Consider the following 18702-nt stretch of genomic DNA (forward strand, 5'->3'; position numbering starts at 1 on the left):
GTCCTTTGCCCCATCACTGTTGACCCCCCCGACATCACCTTCCACCTCCCCACCGTCACCTCCAAACACCTTCACCATCTCTAGTACCACTACCATCGCACCCTCACCCTGCCACCCTATCAGCTCACTCTGCCCTCTCTCATCCTCACCCTTCCCTCCTACAATGCCCACCCTCATTTTGCTCCCCAGGAGGCAGTCATCGACTCCGCCCCTTCCTTGCCCATTCACCTGGACATGCTCCACCTTACCCCTTCCTCCACTCTTATTCCTCCCTCCACATTTACTCCTTCCTCCACCCTTACTCCTCCCTGCCCCCCACCTAACTCCCTCCTCCCCCTGGAATCCCCCCATCCAAACCCCTTCCTCCCTTGGAAGTTTTGCCTCTCTTTGAACTCCCTCCTCCCCACCAAGTCCTTCCCCCCTCTAAACTCCTTTCCTTACACCTTCCACCAACCCCCCTTACACCTACCTCCCCAGTTGCTGCATTCTCCCCTGTAAAAACCCCCTCTCCTGCACTCCCTCCCACCCTCCCAACCTCACCTCACCCGACACCATCGTTCCCACCCTCCCAACCTCGCCCCCCCGGTACGCCTTCTTCTGGCAGTCAAACCTAGACCTTCCTCTCCATCCCCTAGATGATCATTCATAGCAGTTATTGGCCAAGACACTGATGTCCCAAAGCAGGCCCCAGACATCAATGGTGATCCTTCTACCTTCCATGACCTACCTCTCAACGGAGTCATGTCCATCAGAATCTACCCAGCTTGCATTGCGCGTGTTCCTCCAGGGTCTGGTAGCTGTAGGTCTCCAGCATCTTTTGCTTTCCTTGGATGTCCGTGATGTGAGCAAGGCCCTAATGGTAAGTCCCAACTTCTGCACATCACACTTGTCAAGTCATGTTCTGGACAGGCACGTTTCCCCGCCGATGTGGGCAGTAAATTTGACGTGGGGGGGTTGATTCCAGTGTGCAGGGCTTATAATTAGATGTAGATGTATTAAAATGATGTTACCCACGTGAGGCAGCAGGAAAGGCAGACTGCCAATGACGAGTGGAGCGGACAATCACAAACTGGTTTCACAATGGCGTGAAACCGATTTTGAACTTCCTGCTCTCGCCCACCATGATGCCCCGCACCAACGGAGAGGGAAAACTCCGGCTTATATCTTTCTCTGCCTAACGCTAGGTCTTTTTTAAAACAATACTTATTTAAAGCTAAAAGCAAAATAAGTTCAAAATTGAGTTCAACAATTTCAGATCATGAACTCTGTCCTCTGTCCCCATCCCCTTTCCGATCCCCCTTTTTCCAATAATTTATAATTTTTTTACAAATATATTTTTCTTTTCCCTCCTATTTTTAAATTTACTTCGATCTATTGTTTCATCTCCACCTTTTAGCACATTTCGATCCCTTCCCCTCACCCCACCCCCACTAGGGCCATCTCCCACTTGCTCGTCCTGCTTTCTACCCTTAATGTCCCCATTAGCACATCCTTTAGATAATATTACCAGCGTCAACATGATATCTTTGGCAGTCTCTTCTTGGCCCCCTATCAAGCTCTACCTGTTCTACCCAACCCCCTTCTACCAGATTATATTTCATCTCATTTCTATATGTCTTAGTTCTGATGAAGGGTCATATGGACTCGAAACATCAACTGTATCCCTTTCCGCAGACGCTGTCAGACCTGCTGAGTTTTTCCAGGTATTTTTGTTTTTGTTCTCATTTAAAGCTATTAATTAGGTTTGTGCCCTTCCCTCAAATTTATTAATTTCTATGTTTTAAGTTTAATAACCCCTTAATCTAGCATGTAGTTAAATGTTAAAGGAAGAGTAAATAATTGAACATTTAGCTCTTGATCCTCGGTTAATGTACTCAACGTCTCCTTTTCCCTTTGCGTTGAGTTTCCACTCTCGGCAAATTTCCATTTAAAAGTCTTCACTCTGCACTGCTCTGTGCTATGTTACTTATTCACCCTGCACATAACTTTCAGACATCCATTAGTTTCAACTGGTCACGCCACAGAGTACCTTTTAACAACTGACCTGTGTCCAATTTACAGTTGTGTTTGAGTTCACTGCCAAACAGCTTGCAACTATTTTTGAATTAAAGGTTAAGCTCAAATTTCAGTTTGATAGAAAAAACATCCTTCCAAACAACTTATCTACGACTTATCACTGAATTCCTGTTTTTAAGAGACCTCACCAGTTCCAGCTTATTCCAAATTGGTTGAAGAAGTTGACAATATTCATGACAGGCTGAAGATGATGTTAGGTGGAGACTCACTGATATCAGTTCCTATACTTCTGTTTCTAACCTACATTATATACTACCTGAATACTTGTCAAGTTTGTTGACGAGCATTCAAATATCGCAAGTGAAATATAACACTTGTTCTTTGGTTGAAAACTGTGTTTCAAAAGTATATAACAAAAGGAACTAAATTGGCAGACAAGACTTAGAAAGGGAACTGGGATTGAGGGTAGACCCAAAACATTTGATGCTCAGAAAATGTGGTAAGGCAATTAAGACAGCAAATAAAATTCTAGGATGTATCACCAGAAGTGAAATTTGTAGATGTTGTGCAATACTCTCTATTGCTTAAAGTACAATTTTCAATGTTGGCGCTATGAAACAAAAATATGTTTCAGGTAAATAGTTTTCCGCTAACACTGGAGATGCCGAGAATATGACCATCAGGTGCAAAGGGTAGCAGTAAGTACAAGGCTCTAGTCTTATTGTTCTTGCCAAACCCCAATGGGGACCAACACAGAAAGACAGAGGAAAATCAGCCCCGTATTCCTACCTTTCCATTATCAACCTCTCAAATCAAAATTGATTAGTTTCTCTTCCACTAGATCACATTTTCATACCTCATTAATAAACTGTGTCAATAAATTCATGTCATAAAACATCTCTGCTTAAATTGCAGCCAATAAGGTTTTCATTTGTAATGCACTGTTAACTCCAGAAGTGCAACAGAATACTGCAATAATAGAGACCTTACTATAACTGAACATGGTAATTGTTACATCATTATGATTTGTAATTGCATTGCTATTGATGCAGCCTAATGGAAAGTGTTTGTAAAGCATTTTAAAATGCACCAACTAGCCAATTGCTCTTTCTTCCAACTACATCAACATTTTCACGACTGTAAATTAACTATTCTTCCAACACAATTTACATAGCGCCAGCCTTTGGAAAAAGAAGTTACAGTGTAACATTTAAGATGGAAACTCTTTGTCAGAACTTATTTCCACCCAAAACATTAACTTGACTCTTCCCTTCACATTTCTGAGTGGTATTACTTTAAGTAAAATTTTGCAACTCACTCTAAACCCCACAAGAAACGTTTAACTTAATTGGGTCCCTTATAAAAGGAAGACGTTTCTCAGTTATTAAATAATTTCTTTCGAAGTGGGTAAAGCTGGCTGGCAACCTACTGAACAATCCCGACTGCCCAATACAAACTTCTACTGCAATGGTTTTTCACAAAACAGAAGTGAATCTGAAAATGGGGCATTTTTTGAAAACAAATTTAAAATTTTCATTTAGACTGTGCCTTTCATGACCTCAGAATGCCCCAATTTGCTTGACATCAATTAAACAGTTTTTGAAGTGTAATCACTGTTATAATGCAGAAACACATAATTAATTTGTGCACAACCAACTCCCATTAACAGCAATGTGATAATGACCAGATAATCTGTTTTAAATTATGTTTATTGAGAGATAAATGTTGGCTACAGCTCCAAGAAACCAGGGGTAATTTCCCTGCTCTTCTTCAAAATAGTACCATGGAATCTTTTAGGCCTACTTGAGAGGACAGACAATTACGAACATAAGAATTAAGCATGGGAGTAGATCACTCGACCTTTGAACCTGCTCCGCCATTCAATAAGATCATGACTGGTCTGATTGAAACCTCAAATCCACATTCCCGCCTACCCCAGATAACCTTTCACACCCTTGCTTATCAAGAATCTATCTCTGTCTTTAAAATATACAAATACTCTGTTTCTAACGCATTTTGAGGAAGGGAGTTCCAAAGACTCACAAACCTCTGAAAGAAAAATTTATTTTCATCTTTATCCTAAATGAGTGACCCCTTATTTTTAAACAGTGGTCCCTAGAACTATATTCTCCCACAAGAGGAAACATTTTCTCCACATCAACCATGTCAAGACCCCTCGGGGTCTTATATGTTTCAATCATGTCACCTCTCATTCTTTTAAACTCCTGCTGATACAGGCCTAGCCTGTCCAAGCTTTCCTCATAAGACAGCCTGCCCAATCCAGACATTATTTTAGTAAACCTTCTCTGAACTGCTTCCAATGCATTAACATCCTTCCCTAAATAAGGAGACTAATACTGTACACAATACTCCAGATGTGGTCTCACCAATGCCCTGCATAACCAAAGCATTACCTCCCTATTTTTATATTCAATTCCTCTCACAATGAATGGGAACATTCTATTAGCTTTCCTAATTACGTGCTGTACCTGCATACTAGCCTTTTGCGATTCATGCACTAGGACAACTAGATCCCTCTGCACCTCTGAAGCAGCTGAAGATGGTTGGGCCTAGGACACTGCCCAGAGGAACTCCTGCAGTGATGTCCTGGAACTGAGATGATTGACCTCCAACAACTACAACCATCTTCCTTTCTGCACAGTATGAATCCAACCAGGGGGGAGTTTTCCCCCTAATTCCCATTGACTCCAGTTTTGCTAGGACTCCTTAATGCAACACTCGGTCAAATGCTGCCTTGATGTCAAGGGCAGCGGCTCTCAGCTCATCTCCAGAGTTTGGCTCTTTTGTCCATGTTTAAAGCAAGGCAGAAGCTGAGTGACCCTGGCAGAACATAACTGTGTGTCAGTGTTCAGGCTATTTTGATAGCACTGTTGATGACCTCTTCCATCACTTTACTGATGATCGAGAGTAGACTGATGGGGCGGTAATTTACAGGGTAGGATTTGTCCTGCTTTTTGTGTATAGGACGTTCCTGGGCAATTTTCTACATTGCCAAGTACATGCCAGTGTTGTAGCTTTACTGGTTATCGGCGCAGCAAGTTCTGGAGCACAAGTCTTCAGTATTATTGCCGTTCCATAGCCTTTTCAGTATCCAATGTGTTCAGCCATTTCTTGCGGTAGCAGTTGTAGGTTGATCTCCACCAGGTCAAACTTTCCAAAACGGTAGCCAGAGCCAGAAGCAGGAGTATCTCTCCGGGCTACAGAAAAACTCATTGCCAGAATTCTCACTCTCACCCTCCTTTTCCTAGCCGACCAGGCATTGATCCTTGATGGTTTTGGGTGGAAGTCCAATCTGCATATGTAATTGAAACCTGAAGCTAAAACATCTCCAGGCCTGAGTGCGAGATTGCCGCTCACTCGACCACCCCACAATGTGCACTAATCAAGTCCCAAATTGAATAGGCATGGGCATGATGGCCAAATGGCCTCCTTCCATGGTGTATCGTTCTATTATTCTAAATCCTTTGTGAATTGGTTAGCCTGAGGATAATGTACAAGTTCTCAAGGCTGCGTATGTACATTTTCATTGCTATAGCGCTGGTAGATTAATAATTAATGAGACAAATGGTAGTTTAAACTGTTAGTCGAAGGGCTGGTAATTTCAGTGTCTCTAGCATAAAACTACAAACAATGTAAAATCAATGGTGTCCATTTTCTGCAGTATTGATTCTTTGATAGCAGTTAAGACTGCAATGATGTCTTGCATTTTAGTTTGTCATATCAATGCATATTTTTAGATATTTTCTGCTAAATGTGCTGAAAGTCATTAATGGTGCAAAACATTAAAAATTCTCAAAATAAGAAGAAATTACCTGACCTTGATACCCCACATCCTAGCTGTTAGAACTCAGATAACTGGGAAGCTGAAGGCTAGAACACTGGACTGTACTCTTGCAAGTTGTTTACAGAGACTCTTTATATATTACGCACTTTCAACCCAACAAACACAACAATGGTCTGCCTGCACCTATGAGCATAAGTGAGTCCCCAGTTAATGTTTTCTACCTGAATACAATTAAACGCCAAATCAATACACAATTAACACTAGCCATAATCATGTTCGCTTACTTCCATATTTTCAATATTGTCCACCTCAACCCTGTCTGATCACCCCACTTAAACCTTTATCTCTGCCTTGGTTACTTCCAGAAACAATTTTCCAAATAACTCTTTGCCAGCTCCCATCCTATAATCTTCAGCTTGTTCAAATCTCAATTGCCCATCTCCTACCCTGGACTTACCAAACATTCCCACACTTGCTGGCCCTCATTTCATCCTTATCAGCTTTTTCACTCCTTTCATCAATTTTCTTTCTTCCTCCTCTTATGTAAAGCGCTTTGGGACATTGCATTTTATCAGCGTAAATGCTTGTTACTGTTGTTTCCTCAGATAGTTCCTGTCTGACTATGCTAAGTCCAGCTTCCACATTATTGATAGGGAGCAAAGTGGGAAAGCCAATACCTGAGGCCCATTACACTCTGCTAAACCAGTGCACAGCATCAGCCTCTGTTTTAAATCAAAACAGGTAGGCCTGAGGGTGTGTTAAAAAGAAAGAAACACATAGGAACTATGGCGATTGTACAGATGAAAAATGTGGCCTTTCTGGACAACCCAACACCATTTTTCAACCCTGTTTAGTTCAAGATCATCTTAGAGTGCATTGAAGATCTGTCTGAGGATTTGGAATGTCAACTCATTTATGAGCATTCAGCCAAAAGTGAAGAATATGACCAAGTCTTGAGCCACTTACTTGTGGGACCTGGTCTTGCTAGAAGACGCATGTCTGTTGTTCAGTCTGGTGCAGCAAATCCTTCTTTTACCCAAGATGCAGATGCAGTTGGAGTAACTGTTTTAATAACTTCCACTTACCAAGGTCAACAATTTATCAGCATTGTGTATTATATAAATAATGAATATAACAATCTAGAGCTGTGTGAAAATCTTTCTGTGAAACCAGATTTCTCTAAGCCTCAGTGAAGTATTTTGGCATCAAATTCACAAGTTACAAGGTTTCATGCCAACTGGGATAACAGTAATGTAAAAATAGATGATTCAGAATATACATATCCAGCTTTGCAATCCATTCTTTCCACAATTATGTTGTCTATTATGTTCAAAGGGCTACAAAGTGACATCAGGGAAAAATCGAATAAGGTTAAAGCTGAAGGTACTATATCTGAATGTATGACGCATTCCCAGCCAAATGGATGAAATAATAGTACATATAAAAATAATGGGTTTCATCTTATAGCCATTAAAAAGATGGGGCAGTAGAGTTGGAAGTTAAATATTCCAAGATACCGGACTTTTAGAAGAGATAGGCAAAATTAAAAAGGAAGTGGGGGTAGGAGTGGGGGAGAGTAGCCTGATAGCAAAGGATAAACACAGGAGAGAGAAAGGATCTTGGCTCAGAAAATCAAAATGTAGAATAAGTTTGGTCAAACTAAGTAAAAAACAAGCGGCAGAAAACACAGGGTGGGAATAATTGATAGTAGTTACACTGTTGGACAGAATGTAAATCAGGAAATTAGAGGTAACAAGGGGAATATAGTAATCATAGAGGGCTTTAATTTTCATATAGACTGGGAAAATCAAGTTTTCACTAACAATGTAGAGGATTAATTCATGCAATATATACAGGATAGCTTTTTAGCTTGGTATGTTGAGGAATCTACAATGGTACAATATATTTTAGACCTAATATTGTGCAATGAGAAAGGGTTAATTAATAGCTTGTAGCAAAGGAGCCTCTCCAAAATAATGATCATAACATGACATAATCTTATATTGAGTTTGAGAGTGATTTAGTTAAGCTCAAAGCTGATTCTTATATCTGAACAAAACAAACTATTTGGTATGAGGGTGAGATGGCGAAAGATAGATTGGGAAACTAGGTTAAATGACATGCCTGTAGATAAGCAATTGCAATTATTTAAAGAATTAATTCATAATTTGCAACAGATATATATTCCCTTAAAGAATAAAAATCCCACAGGAACAGTGGTCCAACCATGGCTGAAAAGAGAAGTTATAGATATTATTAAAGGAAGAGGCTTATGATGTTGTCAAAAAGAGTGGCAAGTCTGGAGATTGGGAGGATTTTAGAATTGAGCAAAGGAGAACCAAGACAATGATAAAGAAAAAGATAAGGGAATATAAGGTTAAACTCACAAGGGATATAAAAACAGATCATAAAAGCCTCTATAAATATGTGAAAAGGTAAAGATTAGAGAGGTGAATTTGGGTCCCTTAAACATGGAGAGGGGAGAAATTATAATTGGGAATAAGGAAATGGCTTTGTCATTAAACAAATAGTTTTGCTGAGACTCTGTTGGGCTGGCAGGGGTCTCACGCATCACTCAGAGAACTGGTGAGGAACCCCCTTCAGGTCCATAGGAGAGGCCCAACAGGATCAAGAGCCTTTCAGGCACTTAAGTGGCCACTGTTGGGCCTTCTCCGAGATTGAGTTCCCTGGCGGCTCCTTATTGCAGCCAATGCCAGTGGGAGCAGTGACAACTGGTGGCAATGCACTCACCAGGAGTCCAGGATCAACATGGGATCCCAGAAAAAAGGTGAGTGAAGGCAGGATGGAGATCACGGTATGATGCGGGTTGGCGGCTGGAAGGTCGGAGGCAAGGGCAGGGTGGTCGGTTTCAGTGGACCCGTCTTTCCCAATGTCAGGCCTCTCAATCAGGCAGAGAATGCCTGACTACGAAGGACACTGTAGAGCAATGGTTAATGGTTATGTTAATAACATAAGAACATAAGAAATGGAGCAGGAGTCTGCAATTCAGCCCCTCGAGCCTGCCCCGCCATTCAATACGATCATGGTTGATCTCATTTCGGCCTCAACTCCAATTTCCTGCCCACTCCCCATAACCTTTCAACCCATTACTAATTAATAGTCTGTCTTTCTCCTCCTTAAATTTATTCAGTGTCCCAGCATCCTCTGCACTCTGAGGTAGTGAATTCCATAGATTCATGACCCTTTGAGAAAAGTAATTCCTCCTCATCTCTGATTTAAATCTACCACACCTTAGCCTAAAACAATGGCCTCTCATTCTAGAATGCCCCGCAAGGAGAAACATCTGCTCCACGTCTACTTTGTCTATCCCCTTTAACATCTAATATACCTCAATTAGATCTCCTCTCATCCTTCTAAGCTCTAGCGAGTATAGGCCTAAATTGCTCAACCTCTCCTCATAAGACAAGACCCGCATCTCTGGAATCAATCTAGTGACCCTCCTCTGAACCGCCTCTAATGCAACTATGTCCTACCTCAAGTAAGGAGACCAAAACTGTGCACAGTACTCCAGATGCCGTCTCACCAATGCCTTGCACAGTTGCAACAACACTTCCCTATTTTTATACTCTATTCCTTTAGTAATAAATGCCAAAGTTCCATTTGCCTTCCTTATTACCTGCTGTAGCTGCATACTAGCTTTCAGCAATTCATGCACGAGAACACCCAGATCCCTCTGCACTGAAGCATTCTGAAGTTTCTCTCCATTTAAATAATAAATCACCTTTTTATTCTTCGAACCAAAATGGATAACCTCACACTTATCCACGTTAAACTCCATCTGCCAAAATTTTGGTCCGTTCACCTAACTTGTCCATATCCATTTGTAAATTTATTATTTCTTCATTGCAGCTTACTTTCCCACCTATTTTGCTGTCATCTACAAATTTAGCTATAGTACCTTCTATCCCTGAATCCAAGTTATTAATATAGATTGTAAATAGTTGGAGCCCAAGGACCAAACCATGTGACACCCCACTAGTTACAGCTTGCCACCCAGAATAAGACCCATTTGTTCTGACTCTCTGCATTCTGTTGGTTAGCCAATCCTCTATCCAAGCTAATATATTACCCCTAACTCCGTGTTATTTTATCTTGTGTATTAATCTTTTGTGCGGCACCTTATCAAAGGCCTTCTGGAAGTCCAGATATACTACATCTACAGGATCCTCATTATCCACTTTGCTTGTCACATCTTCAAAGAACTCTAGCAAATTAGTCAAACACGATTTACTCTTCATAAAACCATGCTGACTCTGATAGATTGCATTTTGACTTCCCAAATGCTGCATTATTACTTTCTTAATAATGGATTCCAACAATTTCCCAATGACAGACGTTAAACTAACTGGTCTATAGTTTCCTACCTTCTGCCTCACCCCACCTTTTTGAATAAGGGCGTTATATTAGCATTTTTCCAATCTAATGGAACCTTTCCAGGATCCACAGAATTTTGGAATATTATAGCCAATGCATCCACTATCTCCGCTGCCACTTTCTTTGAGACCCTGGGATGTAGGCTATCAGGTCCTGGGGATTTGTCACCCTTTAATCCCAATAGTTTGCTCAGAACTTTTTCTCCAGTGATGGTGATTGTTCTAAGTTCCTCCTTCTCTATACCCTCTGCACTACCTGTTACTATTGGGGTGGTACTAGTTTCCTCCACCGTGAAAACTGAGAAACCATGATGCTATTAATGATGTAACTGTGACATCAGGGTCAGATGACCAAGAGGCTCCAAGCTCGACACAGAACAGTCTGTTTCCTAAATATCATGTACTCATTATGATTCCTTTTAAATAATGTAAATAAATCATTTTAGTGGTCTACACAGCCTATCTCCAGTCACTTGTAACTTATCACTGAAATAGACACTGCGTCCCCAACACGCCTAACTCCAGAAGGCTGCTGGCAAACCCAATTGGTTTGCAGTGGGCTTAGGAGTAATGGTATCAATTGACTTATCAGTGACCCTAATTGACATGCCACTTCCGATGGCTGGGAATCCCATGTTGGCCATTTCTGCTCCACGGCTTAATCGGAAGATGTTTTGCCCTCACCTGGAGACTGATGTGCATCCTCTCCCAAGATAAAGTAGGCCTAGCTGCCATGTTTTCCACCACAGCAGGCTGCATTAAATACAGCATTTTGTATCTGTCTTCATGGTAGAAGACATAAAAAAACTTTCTGGAAATAGGAACCAAAGATCTCGTGAAAATTAGTAACTTAGGGATATTTTTATTAGTAAGGAGAACTACTGGAGAAATTAATGGAACTTAAAGTCAACAAATCCCCTAGACCTGCATCCTAGGGTTTTTAAAAATGGTAGCCACAGAGATAGTGGATGCATTGGTTTTGATCTTCCAGAATACCCTAGATTCTAGAATAATCCTCATGGATTAGAAGGTAGCAAACATAAGCCCACTATTCAAAAAAACGGGCAAGGATAAACAGGCACTATAGATGCGGGTAGCCTGACATCAGTAGGAAAGAGCGGTAGAATCTCTAATTAGGGATGTGGCTGTAGAGCAATTGGAGAACCATAATATAGGCAGAGTCAATGCAGATTAATGAAAAGGAAATCATGTTTCACAAATCTTTTAGAGATTTTTGAGCATGTAATTTATAGGGTGAATTAAGGGGAACAGGTAGAGATGGTGCATTTGGATTTTCAAAGGTGCCACACAAGAGGTTATAAGACAAAATTAGGGCTCATGGTATAGGGGGTAATATATTAGTATGGATTGAGGATTGGTTAATGGGAGAAAACAGGGAGTATAGAGAACTGGGCCATCTTCGGGTTGGCAGGTTGTAAGTGGTAAGGTACCTCAGGGTCAGTGTTTGGACCTCAACTAACTACAATATATACCAATGATTTAGGTGAGGCAACTGACTATAATATATCCACATATGGCTGATGAATCAAAGCTAGATAGGAAAGTAAGCTGTAAGGAGGATGCAAAAAAGCTACAAAAGGATATAGGCAGGTTAAGTGAGTGGACAGGAACATGGAAGACAGAATTTTGGAGGAAAGGTGAAGTGTGTAAATGGTGAGAGACTAGAAATTATTAGTATTCAGAGGGACCTGGGAGTCCTTGTATATGAAGCACAGAAAGTTAACATGCAGGTAAAGCAAGCAATCAGGAAAGTAAATGGTATGTTAGCTTATGTTACAAAAAGATTGGAGAACCAGAGGGAAGAAATCCTACTACAACTTTGAAAAGACCACACCTGGAATACTGTGCACAGTTTTGGTCTCCTTACTTAAGGATAAATTTGCCTTGGAGGGAATGCCACGAAGGTTCACATAATGATTCATGGATGAGGGGATTGCCCTGTGAGGAAAGTTTTAGTAGACTAGATCATATATTCTCTAGAATTTAGAAAAATGAGAGATAATCTCATTGAAACATAAAATTCTTAAGGGGGTTATTAGGATAGATGATGGGAGGATATTTCCCCTTGTTATGACCTGGCAGATGATGCATGCTAGATGAACGAAATCTACAAGGGAAACTTGGCCATGCTGTCACAATGGTTTTTCAATTTGTATTTATTATGAGAAGATGTGTACACTGAATTCAGAAGTAATGAGTCCACTAAGACCTTCAGAGATTTTAAAAATTAAACTAAAATATTTATTACCAAAAGAAAAGATTTCAAGCACATACATACATAAGACTACTATAACAAACCCTAAAATTCCTAATTAACCTGACTAAATTACATACCTTCTTTAAGGCAACAGTCCAAAATAGACTTTAAATTTAAGAAAACAAGCTAGCAAGTTACCACAGTACCCACTTGACAGTGGGATTCCAAAAGCTTGTCTCTATATTTAGTTACTGAACATAGCAGACTTATGCATAAATGGCTGGAGACTTCCCTAAGGCTGTTTCACACACTCCCATTAGACCTTACATGGCCCCTCAACATAGCCTTTCATTCTCCTTTATATATCTTTCTCTCTCTTTAATACATAAATTCCATTGTGCCAAATGTCTTTGGAGCTTTACCTTTCCCATGATATAAAAATCTTTCATGTTACTAATATTGTCAGTCACCTTTGGGAAAAATAAACACACTGCATAGCCTTGCTTATCTGGCTAGTTGTAAACATTCTAACATCCCTTTGAAATCCAAACAACCCCCTCATTTATCTAATAAATTCAAATTTCCTTCACACCTTACATGCTAAGACACCATCCATGTTTACTCATTAGCATTTCAAGTACATTCTACACCTAACTTATTTTAGTAATTTCAAGCTTACAGTCTATCTGACTCCAAATGTAACTAAATCACACAGACAGAACTACCTACAATCACACATAAACCTACTTTACGACAAACCACATTGATATTATAAAAATTATTATACTTTCTAGAACTGAGGGGGGGAGGGGTAGCAGTGGGTCGGCCTTTTTGGCCGAAGGTGAAGATGAATTTCTTCATTCAAAGAGATCTGAATCTTTTGAATTCTCCACCCCAGAGAGCTGTGAGTTCATTATATTCAAGAAAGAGATCAATAGATTTTTCTATACTAAAGGAATTGAAGGATATTATGGGAATAGTATATGAAGATGAAATTGAGATGGAAAATCAGCCCTGACTGTATTGAATGGAAGAGCAGGCTCAAAGACCTGAGTGACCCTGTCCTGCTCTTATTTCCATGCTCCATGTTCTCTGATGTTCCATGGATCTTTTCCTGGCCCAGCCAATTCCCTCATCTTCAAAGGGTATTGCCTCCTAGCCATGCGGTGCACGAGCTATATTTAATCATCTACTCTAACATTCTCTGTACCGCATAAATTTCAAGAGAAGGGTTATGCTTAATGGCATCATAATTATTTTTCTCATCTCCATATGGTCATTCACCCGAGGCTATTGTTCCTACATTAAAACTTTTCAAAAGCATTTTGTCGCCGAGCACTTTGGAATATCTTGCACTCATGAAGGGCACTATATAAATGTGAGTCTTTCTTCTTCTCACAAGGATATAGTGGTAACTAGATTCTGAAAGAGGCAATAAAGAATTCTGAAATCTCATTAACACTGTTACAGCCAATCTACTGCAAAATCTAATGAACCAAATGTAATTTCAGGATCTCAGATGAGTCCTTTATCAATATATACCAGTGATACGTCCTTACCATTTTATCTTTCTTATTCATGTCATGGCTTCAGATTAGAGCCCATATCACCTGACAAAACGAAAAGCACAAAGTCAAAAGGATACTGACAAAGAACACAGAAAGTTCTAAACTTATTACATAACTGGCATTTAGGGTGACTGAACTAGAATTAACAAGGATTAAACGGTTTAGGGTTAGAGCCGGAGTAATTACTAGACACGTTCTTGCTGATATTGCTGGAATGAAATCTCGATTATACTTTTGCTGAATGGAAGCCTTTCATTCCACAAGAGATGATTGCATTCAGAGTATGTGAAGAGATGGCTTCAGTTGATAGTGCTCATTGTGTTAAATAAAGCAGGGTTGCTAAAACAAACCCCTGCTGCTATTGAGAAAAATGACTGTTTTTCCTAGCCCATTGGAGATGGGCTAGGAGGCAAAAAGTCTGGGAAATGGAAGGGGGAAAGCATTGGAAGGGGAGCCTGATGCTTTATTGCCACCATGACAACCTGGCCACTTACCGCCACATCAGTCTACTTTCCATCATCAGTAAAATAATGGAAGGCGTCATCAACAGTGCTCTCAAGCGGCACATGCTTAGCAACAACGTGCTCACTGATGGTCAGTTTGGGTTCCGCTAGGGCCACTCAGCTTCTGACCTCATTACAAAGTCAAAAGGACACTTTATTACCTCTTTTATTTTCTAGTTACTACTTGGTTCAAACATGGATAAAAGAGCTGAACTCCAGAGGTGAGCTGAGAGTAACTGCCCTTGACATCAAGGCCTCATTTGATTGAGTGTGGCATCAAGGAGCCCTAGCAAAACTGGAGTCAATGGGAATCAAGGGGAAAAGTTTCTGCTGGTTAAAGTCATACCGAGCACAAAGGAAGATGGTTGTGGTTGTTGGAGGTCAATCATCTCAACTTCAGGACATCACTGCAGGAGTTCCTCAGGGTAGTGTCCTAGGCTCAACCATCTTCAGCTGCTTCACCTTCCTTCCATCATAAGGTCAGAAGTGGCGATGCTTGCTGATGATTGCACAATGTTCAACACCATTCTCAACTCCTCACATACTGAAAACATCCATGTCCAAATGCAGAAAGACCTGGACAACATATAAGCTTGGGCTAACAAGTGGCAAGTAACATTCATGTCACACAAGTGTTAGGCAATGACCATCTCCAAGAGAGAACCTACCATGTCCCCTTGACATTCAATGGCATTAGCATTACTGCATCTCCCACTAGCAACATTCTGGAGGTTACCATTGACCAGAAACTGAACTGGACTAGCCATATAAAAACTGTGGCTACAAAAGCAGGTCAGAGGCTAGGAATCCTGCGGCAAATAACTCACCTCCTGACTCCCCAAAGCCAGTCCACCATCCACAAGGCACAAAGCAGGAATATGATGGAATACCTTCCACTTGCCTGAATGAGTGCAGCTCCAACAATGCTCAAGAACATCCAGAACAAAGCAGCCCACTTGATTGGCACCCAATCCACAAACATTTACTGCCTTCAACACTGACAAACAATAGCAGCAGTGTATACCATCTACAAGATGTGCTGCAGAAGCTCACCAAGCCTCCTTAGACAGCATCTTCCAAACCCACGAACACTACTATCTAGAAGGGCAAGGTCAGAAGACACATGGGAACATCACCACCTGGAAGTTCCCCTCCAAGCCACTCAACATCCCAACTTGGAAATATATCGCCGTCCCTTCACTGTTGCTGGGTCAAACTCCTTCCCTAACAGCACTTTGGGTGTACCTACACCTAAGGACTGCAGCAATTCAACAAGGCAGCTCACCACCACTTCTCAAGGGCAGTTAGGAATGGGCAATAAATGTTGGCCTAGCACATGATGCCCACATCCTATAAATGAATTTAAAAAAGGCATCTCAGGATCAGGACCTAGGAAACCCTAGCAATCTCCTAGCTGGTTTCCCAGGGCTAAGGTGGGAGCAGGGTCCCTCCTTGATGCCATGGAGCAGTCCCTGTCGGCAACAGATACCCCAGCACCTAACTGGTCACTGGTCACTAGTGCAGCAAGAATCACCACTCACTGCATGTTGTCATCATCCTCTTGCGATCGAGCGACTATTAGGGCCTCCACTGCATCTCCATGACAGAAGCATTGTCTTAAAGGGTATTGGTGCTGCCATCAGCCAGACTGGAGTCAAACATTCACAACTAGGATGTGAGGATCTGCATTCCCTCATCATCTCCCACAAATTTGGCAGCAATGAGGGCCTCTTGAGCATGCCTGCCTCATCTGGCCAGTGCCGAGAGCCTCATCTCTGTCATTGTCACCACAGAGTACCCCCTCACCCTCACCCCTGTTGGCGTCCTCCTCATCCGAGGAGACCTCTAGCTCCTCCATCTCCTCCTCAGCTAGCTCGTCTCCCCATTGGAGTGCCAGGCCTTAAAGGGCGCAGCAGATGATGACAATGCATGACACCCTCTGCAGACTGTATTACAGGGCTCCAACAGAAAGGTCCAGGCACCGGAACCAAATCTTCAGTATCCCGATGATCTGCTCCACCGAGTTGCGAGCTGCTGTATGAGCCTCATTATAGAGTTGCTCTACTGCAGTTTGAGGCCGCCGCACAGGTGTCATCAACCACGGCCTCTGCGGGTAGCCTTTGTCCCCAAGGAGCCAACCCTGCAGCTTCTGTGGACCCTGGAAGACTGCAGGGATCTGTGACTGACTCAGGATTTAGGCATCGTGCAAGTCCCTGGAAACGGTGCGCATACCTGCAGAATGTGTTTCTGGTGGTCGCATATCAGTTGCACACGCAATGAGTGGAAGCCCTTGCGGTTGATGAAATCCACTGAATGTAGCGATGGAGACCTGAGCGCCGCGTGAGTGCAGTCAATCACACCCTGCACCTGTCAGAATCCCGAGATCGGGTGAATCCAATGGCCCTTGCATCCTGGCTGTCCCGGTCGAAATGCACAAAGTTGTGCGCTATGGAAAAGATGGCATCTGTGACCTCATGGATGTATTTGTGGGTGGCGGATTGTGAAATCCCACAGAGGTCACCTGCAGAGCCCTGAAAGGAGCCACTGGCATAGAAATTGAGCGCTGCGGTCACTTTCACAGCCACTGGCGGTGGATGCCCTCCATGTCACCTTGGCACCAAGTCCTGCAGTAAGTGGCAGATGTGAGCCACATGGTCCCTATATATGAGCAGTCGTCATCGACACTGGTTCTCAGTCATCTGCAGGAATGGCAGGCACTGTTTATAGACCCTGGGTGTCACTAGGCAACGACCAGCTACAGTTCTCTATTGCTTCTGTGCGGAATCTCCTGCTGCCTCTTCTTCACGAGGTTGTTGCTCCTGCCTTTGCACGGCCAGGAGCTTCAGTCACTCTCTCCTCCATCTTCTATGGTCTCTGTAGGCCATCAGGCATACAGCTAGGTCACCAGGATCCATGGTCCTGACGTGGTCCTCCTGCAGCATGAAAGAGAGAGAGACGTGGCTATCTTGGCTATACTTAGCACCTTTCCTGGCCCTGTGTGATTCCCCCTTAATGCTTCCCGGACAGAGCTGGTCATCCCTTGGATGGCCAGAGATGAGTACGCTGCATGGCTGCCCTGTCAACCTGCGACATGGGGGACACTGGTCCAAACCAGGATGCTGAGATTGCAAGGGGCTATGAGTGCCTCCAGCAGTGACTACTACATTGCCAGCATTGGTGAGGAGATTGTACAAATGTGTGCAGTCCAACTGCTCCGTAGTCCAATAAAGTGGTGGCGGACTCAAAATCTGTACCAGGGAGGTCTGGGGTCAGTAGGGGGTGGTGGTAATGTATGGGGTGCTTGGTAGCCCTTTGGTGCCTCTGCGCTGCTTGCATGGGCAGGCAGCTTAGGAGCCTGACTCCAATCAGATCACTGAGGCTGTGCCTGATCTGTCTCAGGTGCAGAGGCATGGCCAGTTTATACAGGTGTCCCTAATGCGTGGCCACATCCCTCGCTTACCCTGTGCCCCCACTTTGATTGCCAGCACCCGGGATGTAACACCAGGGCAGCACTTGCATCCTGCCACCCCCCACCCTCAGCAGTCACCTCCAAGGCTGGCCAGCACTTGCCTCTGCCCCCCTGCCACCCCTGAGGCCTGTAAACAACGGGTGAGCTGTGGAGAACACTGCTGCTCACTCACCTCAGTTCCCCCAAAGTGTAGGCCGCCAAGTGCACGCCGCCTGTGTGCTGTTGTGAAACACATCGGTGTGCTTTCCCACCGACGTGGACGGACAATACGGCAGGGTTCCAAGAGCCTGGCAGGATGGCCTTTTAATTATAGGCTGATGTATTACAACTAGCTCCCTGCCGATTGATGGCAGGAAACACGGCCCTGCCATCGGCAGGCTCAGCGAGCGGACGATCGCAACCTGCCTTCACGCCATCATGAAGAAGATCACGCCATATTTTCCATGCACGCCACCTATCACACCCGCCACCAGCAGGCTTAGAAAATTCCACCCGAGGAGAAATATTTTCTCTCAGAGGGTTATGCGACTTTGGAACTCTCTGCCTCAGAAGGTGGTGAGGGCTGGATCATTAAACATTTTTAAGGTGGAGCTGGATATATTCTTATTAAACAAGGGAAGTAAAGGTTATCGGGGCTAGATGAGAACGTGGAATTCGAAACACAAACAGATCAGCCTTGATTTTATTGAATGGCAGAGCAGGCTTGAGGGGCCGAATGGCCTATTCCTG

General features: G+C 42.9%; 1 pseudogene; it reads left to right on the forward strand.

The window, feature by feature from the left end:
• Positions 1 to 6606: 6606 nt before the first annotated feature.
• Positions 6607 to 18455, forward strand: LOC121278854 (annotated as a pseudogene).
• Positions 18456 to 18702: the final 247 nt, after the last annotated feature.

The sequence above is a fragment of the Carcharodon carcharias genome, chromosome 6 (assembly GCF_017639515.1).
Source record: "Carcharodon carcharias isolate sCarCar2 chromosome 6, sCarCar2.pri, whole genome shotgun sequence".
NCBI lineage: Eukaryota > Metazoa > Chordata > Chondrichthyes > Lamniformes > Lamnidae > Carcharodon > Carcharodon carcharias.